Source organism: Podarcis bocagei (assembly GCF_964188305.1).
Source record: "Podarcis bocagei genome assembly, chromosome: 2".
In the NCBI taxonomy this organism is placed as follows: Eukaryota; Metazoa; Chordata; class Lepidosauria; order Squamata; family Lacertidae; genus Podarcis; species Podarcis bocagei.
This window is the reverse complement of record NC_138126.1, coordinates 108,096,649-108,103,773: the sequence shown is the minus strand read 5'-3', so window position 1 is coordinate 108,103,773 and position 7,125 is coordinate 108,096,649. Positions and strand designations below refer to the sequence as shown.

The window sequence follows — 7,125 nt, the reverse complement described above, 5'->3', positions numbered from 1 at the left end:
GGGTGTTGGGTCGTTGGGAGTTGGAAAGGAATAAGAATGACAGGATAAAATTGGCCACAGCTTTATTGATTACAGAAGTCAGTAGGTTTGGGCATAGTCATTGGGTGTGTATTATGAATCAACCAGCCCATTTGCTGGGTGATTATTCCTTCACAGTCGATCCTGTGTTTAGGATCACCTCATGACTTGCATCAGTTCTGGGCATTGCCTCCAGGATGCCATGTGGGGAATTCTATGGCCTGTCTGGGCATTTGCACAGAATCTTTACCCCTGGACCCCTTTAATGGGGTACCCTGGTGGGTAAATGTACCCCTTATTCCTCAAGGGTCTCTTTTACAGGACACACCGTTTCTCCAGTTTTCCTAGCAGTAGCCCTTAAATTGAGAGGAGGGGAGGACTTTTGTGAATGCTTGAAAGGAATACTCACAAAATGACGATGTCCATGCATTCCTGACAACCACAGACTTCTCTTGGTTTTGGATAGGACCATTGGGTGCCTCCAGATACTAGTTTGTAGGAGGGATTCAAGCACATTAGGGTTGCTTGTTTAAAGCAGATTAAAGTGCTCTGTTGTCCTTGCACAACAAATTGTGGGATGTAAAGGTGCAGTAAAGTGCAACATTCCGACAGAGGACTAACGGCCTCCATGTTCTAACCGGTTGCTGTGACAGCCAGTATGTCGGTTGCTGGTAGTTTTGAAAGATAACTGCTCAGTTGCAGTCACCTCAGGACCAACTTCCCTCTGGTATAGTTTATTTGCTTGTTATGTAACCTAAGCCTGTCTTCAGGTAAACCTGAATGAATCTGAGAGTAAAATAGTTTTATATTAACACGAATCATTTTTGTGTGTGTATTCTTTAAGAGGGATTCAAAGGGATTTTTAACCAGGAAGGCATTTTATTAGTAGAACTCAGACGAGTCAGCAACAAGCTGATCACTGCATAAACTTATAAAGGGGATTGTTTAACTTTGCTAAAGTAAACCATCCCACACAAATCCCCCCTTTTATTGCTGGAGGGGAGATGGACATTTTGTGGTTTGGAAATTGATGGAAAAATGCTCTGAAATGTGTGGGGGTGAACAAATGATTAAGGGGAAGATGTGTAAACACCTCACAAGGAAATCGGGATGAATGCAGGACAACTGCCCATTGTCTTGTAACCGCTCTGTAAACAAATCAGAACAAATGCTCAGTGAAGACCAGAAACAGTCAAACCACCATGTCAGCTTTGTCCAAGTCAATCAGGATGGATGCGCGATAAAAAGGTCATCTTGAGGAGCCTCAAATGTTCCTTTGTCTTACCTTAACAGGAGGCTTACAGTGATAAAGTGTGAGAAACTGGCAACACTGTAAACATGATGTGGTTTATAATAAAAAGCCAAAGAAAGCAAGGAAAAAGGAAAAAGAAAAGAGAGCAACGTCTCCTGGGACACAGCGTCAATGTAGGTCACCGCTATGTTGATGGTGTTGGAGGAGAGATTACACAATTTAGCAAAATTTGCAGGCAGCACTTTTCAGGAGAAAGAATACGGGAAACATTTCAAATATACCCAGCGCTGAATCCTGCCGGAATATTTGTGAGCAGGTGTATTGGGTATGCCAGGGCTCAGCATGAAAACATCATTCCTGTTTGTTGATTAAGGTGCTAAATTGTCTAAAGCTGTCTCTGCTGTCATCTCTTAGAGCAGGGATCTCAACTTGTCATGAGGAGGGACCCACTTGGAACTTCAACCTGTGGTAGGAAACTCAGTTCCAAGAGACTGTAGAGAGGGCCAAGCAGTAAAGGAGAGAAGGCATGGGAGAGGAGACCAGTGATAAAGAGGTGGAGCCTATACACTCAATTGGAGCTAAGGACTGAAGAGGCCATGGACCCAGTTGTGGAGATTTCAACAAACCATCTAATTGGAGGGTCTTTTATTATGATGATCTCAGCTCAGCTGGTACCTGCATTGGATGTGAAATTATTTTTATACAGTGGTACCTCGGGTTAAGAACTTAATTTGTTCTGGAGGTCCTGAAGCGTCTGTAACCCGAGGTACCAATCTATATGTAATCATTTTCCATTGTTTTTATATCTGCAATATTTCTATATGTTTTTGCTGCATTGAGAAATTACGTTGAGATGCTTCATAGGAAACGATTCACAAATGAAAACAACAACACTGGCAACAATATTGTAGTCTAGGCATAGCTAAACTCAGCCCTCCAGATGTTTTGGGACTACAACTCCCATCATCCCTGACCACTGGTCCTGCTACCTAGGGATGATGGGAGTTGTAGTCCCAAAACAACTGGAGGGCCGAGTTTGCCTATGCCTGCTGTAGTTCTTTATCTCATGACCTCGGATGAAGATCCCTTTATAATTTCGCTGCATTATTCCAAATGCTTTGACTTGCCATTTGGAAACCAGAAATAAAGGCTTAAGGATCCAAAATCAGATAGCATGAGAAAATGAGATTTTATTTGCATTCTCCAAAGCCCGCAAGGGCAAAGTGGAGAAAACGAGGATCTTTTCCCCCTTCTCTTCTGCATTTCTCCAGCCTCATCCTTATGTAGGATTAAACAAAAAGAGCAAGCAAGCCGCTTCAAAGCAAATGAGGCCCTTAATTTAGCATGGAGCAAAGATGGCTAGCTGTTAAGGTATTATCAGATTACAATAAAGGCTCTCTTGGTCTCAGGAGGCTCTGGTTTGGTTCCCGGCATTGCTGTTAGAGCTGGAAGTCGTAACCACAGATTATAGCAATGAGCGTCCAAATTTCCATATCCCAGCCAAAGATGCTGCTCCCTCAAGTTGCTATTTAACTGGGCCTTCTGTTTACACGATAAATAGTGTAATTGCCCTTGTATAAGCATAGCCCGAGGGAGCTGAGTTTTCAGTTACCGATTATCTCTGCAAAGGAAATGAATGAGGGCTTATCCGTGCTGTGTGCAAGTGACCTCTCAGATTTCTCCTCCCTACTTTTGAGCAGAGGAATTGAGGAGGGGGAAACCATTTCACCCCATTTCTCCAGAGAAACACGAGCATGTCAGCACTGCCAGGCATGAGCATGGGTTAGCATAGAAGGAAGAAACAGAGGAGATAGGCTGAATGGTGTGAACTTGAATTGGGAGGGTGGGATCTCCCCTTTGTACCCTGTTGCTTAGGAAGAGGAATCAGGGATGACAGCTCCCACACACCCTTTTCGTGCAGAGTGGAAAGGCTCAGTGGAAGCTCAGGAGGGCTTGGAGCCCCAGAGGGGAAAGGGGGAACCAGAAGTGGCAATGGCCAAACAGGAGGGGGAAGTCTTACTGCCTAGAGGTCTTCACAGATAGGAGCAGACCTACTCACTTTGAAAGAGAAGACATCTGCAATCTCAACATCCCTGCAGGGCGAGCAAATCTTGCAAGTGAGCATGCCTAACTTCATCTTTAAAATCTTGGCAGGAAGGGCAGGGAAACTGTTGGGACATCTTCATTGCTTCTACCCAGTTCTGAACTTCTCAACCTGCTCTTGAACTCCTGAATTCTGACTCATGAGCTTTGTGTCCGCTGCTGAGCCTGTGCTGAACAAATACCTATTTCTTACTTACAAGTTAGAAACTCTGCTTGCATTTTTTAATATATATAAATTGTTATTAGTTTTTTAACATATCATTTTCAACAATAATTAAACATACTTTTATATCTTATACCATTTTTTTTTACTTCCATCAATCACATCTGAAAATTTTCCAATCTATTCACTTAATATACATTTCTTACTTTCACTATTACATTTAAATCTCATAACTAATATCTATTCTTTCTCTACTTTGCAATGTTTCATATATTTCTCCTTACAAAACTTATTGTAGTCCTACTAGCATAATTTGTTGATTACAGTTGCTCTTCAAATAGTTCATATATTTCTTCCAGTCTTGTGGTAATCTCTGATCCTGCAGGTTTCAAATCCTTCCTGTCGTTTTATCTAATTCTGCGTAGTCCATTAATTTTGTCTGGCATTCTTCTTTCGTCGGAATTTCTTCTTGTTTTCATTTCTGGGCTAACAATACTCTTACCGCTGTTGTTGCATATAAGAACAATTTAACATCTTGTCTATTAATATCCTCACCTATAATACCAAGTAAAAATGCTTCTGGTTTTTTAAAAAATGTATATTTCAAGATCTTTTTCATCTCATTATATATCATTTCCCAGAAGTTTTTTTTACTTTCTTACATTCACAGAATCATAGAGTTGGAAGAGACCACAAGGGCCATCGAGTCCAACCCCCTGCCAAGCAGGAAACACCATCAGAGCACTCCTGACATATGGTTGTCAAGCCTCTGCTTAAAGACCTCCAAAGAAGGAGACTCCACCACACTCCTTGGCAGCAAATTCCACTGTCGAACAGCTCTTACTGTCAGGAAGTTCTTCCTAATGTTTAGGTGGAATCTTCTTTCTTGTAGTTTGGATCCATTGCTCCGTGTCCGCTTCTCTGGAGCAGCAGAAAACAACCTTTCTCCCTCCTCTATGTGACATCCTTTTAAATATTTGAACATGGCTATCATATCACCCCTTAACTTCCTCTTCTCCAGGCTAAACATGCCCAGCTCCCTTAGCCATTCCTCATAAGGCATCGTTTCCAGGCCTTTGACCATTTTGGTTGCCCTCCTCTGGACACGTTCCAATTTGTCAGTGTCCTTCTTGAACTGTGGTGCCCAGAACTGGACACAGTACTCCAGGTGACCCTTGATCTAGATGCTATACTCCTATTGATGCAGCCCAGAATTGCATTGGCTTTTTTAGCTGCCGCGTCACACTGTTGGCTCATGTCAAGTTTGTGGTCAACCAAGACTCCTAGATCCTTTTCACATGTACTGCTCTCAAGCCAGGTGTCCCCCATCTTGTATTTGTGCCTCTCATTTTTTTTGCCCAAGTGCAATACTTTACATTTCTCCCTGTTAAAATTCATCTTGTTTGTTTTTGCCCAGTTCTCCAATCTGTCAAGGTCGTTTTGAAGTGTGATCCTGTCCTCTGGGGTGTTAGCCACCCCTCCCAGGAAACTTCCCAAGAAAGTATGTTGAGGGGCAGGAGCCAAGACACACCATTAGCAGTGACAATAGCATATAATGTTATCCAGGTGGCAAATCACAGAAATCACAGAAAATTTACCACCTGGATAACCATGCAGGGAAGGGGCTGTGTTTACTTTGCGCCATGTTCTTTTACCCCACCAACATTTCGTGCTGAAAGTCATTGCATCCTTGGCAAGCAGTTTTATGAACCTGACATGTTTCATTCTTTTGTAGAGAAACAGTAAACCTTTTATTGGACACAATGTATGGAATCCCAGAAGCTGCTGGAGCATCTGGAGGAATGATGCAAATATAAAGTGATTTGATACACTCTGCTTCTTGGAAAAGTTGCATTTGTAGAAGGGAGGGGGTGGGAATACCCCCCCCCCTTTCATCGTTTCTTCTTTTCAGCTCTTGAAATGGACACAGAAAGAAATATGAGTTGGAAATATTAAAAACCGAACCAAACCCAAACCAAAGGAACCTGGCCGATAGTGGATTTGCATCAAATAACGAATTCATGTTTTCAATTGTCTGGATGTAATTTCAAGGGGTGCCTTATTAGAAACTTTAACTATCATATGAGAATGCCTCATTAAAAACTTTAAACATTATTGCTCTGCTGGAGTCTCCTGTGGATAGATTTCCTTTCTCACCTCTGCCAGATGATCGAGTTTAGAGGTAGGTACAATGTGGAAAAATCACTTGTGCATTCATTCAACACTTCCATACCCTGGGAGGAAGGGGGGGAGTAGTGGAAATGGCTTGAATTTATAGATCTATAAAGTTTTTTCGACACTTGCATTGTTTTTAAATGGACTTTTTATAAATGGGATTTTTGAATGTGCTCACGTTTTACTCCAATATTTTGTGGTTCATTAACCTTTTGGCCTGGAAAATCATGGAAAGTCCAGCCATGCACACATGTCAGTGTGGCAAAAGGAGAACAACCTTTTGCATGTTGCAATGAAGTGCAATGGGCGACAGGATATTAAACTGTTTTTATACGCAACAACAGCGGCAAGAGTATTGTTGGCCCAGAAATGGAAGCAAGAAGAAATTCTGACGAAAGAAGAATGGCAGACAAAATTAATAGACTATGCAGAATTGGATAAAATGACAGGAAGGATTCGAAACCTGCTGGATCAGAGATTCACATAAGAAATATACGAATTATTTGAAGAGCAACTGTAATCAACTGGTAGGACTACAAGAAGTTTTGTAAGGAGGAATATATGAAATATTGCAAAGAAGAGAAAGAAGAGAGATATTAGTTATGATATTTAAACGTAATAGTGAGAGTAAGAAATGTAAATTAAGTGGAAAAGATTGGAAATTTTTCAGATGTGATTGATGGAAGTAAAAAAAATTGTATAAGATATGAAAGTTATGTTTAATAATTGTTGAAAATAATATGTTAAAAAACCAATAAATATATTTAAAAAGAAGTGCAATGGGCATTCTTTAGAAAACAAATGATTCAATCTGCTGTTACTAATATCTACTGACAACAGCTTCCTTTTGGTTGTTTCTTAACCTTTTTATCCTTCCTTTACACCAAATGGTGCACAAGGTAGCTAACAGCAATGATACCACACACACAATAAAGCAGCAATAAAATAAAAAAGCAAAAACAACACAAAACAACCCTACAGGGAGATAAAAAAGTCAATAAAAACAAACTCATTTAAAGTGTAAATGTTGCAGCATGTATTCAAGTCAGCTTATGGGCCAAAGACCAGACTAAATTCAAAAAATGTATCTGGCTCCCAGTGGGTAGCTCCTTTCAGAGATGGGGCTACACAGGTGTGGCCTTCATATAGAGCCCCTGGTTGTCTCATGGACTATTGACCTGTACACCACTAATCCGCTGCCACCAACCAGGTCTTCCCTGGTAAATCACTTAGTCTCAGTCAGGTTCTCAAGCTAACAAAAAAGAGTGTAGTTTATTGCAAACACAAATAAACTTTAACTGCCTTCAAAATGTTGTTACTCTTGACCTTCTTAGTCTTATTTTATCCTGTCTCTAACTCTTCTACCTCCCCTCACACAAGAACAAACTGCACTAACTGTCTCTCTATTTCCAAC

At 41.0% G+C, this 7,125-nt stretch overlaps 1 long non-coding RNA gene across 2 annotated transcripts; it reads left to right on the top strand.

The window, feature by feature from the left end:
- The first annotated feature begins 422 nt into the window (after positions 1–422).
- Positions 423–5,651, top strand: LOC308579900. 2 transcript variants are annotated; one of them, XR_014004616.1, is made up of 3 exons: positions 423–745; positions 1,685–2,036; positions 5,272–5,651. It is a non-coding gene; the product is annotated as an uncharacterized lncRNA (long non-coding RNA). The 2 variants fall into 2 exon arrangements; XR_014004617.1 differs by having other exon boundaries at positions 423–2,036.
- Positions 5,652–7,125: the final 1,474 nt, after the last annotated feature.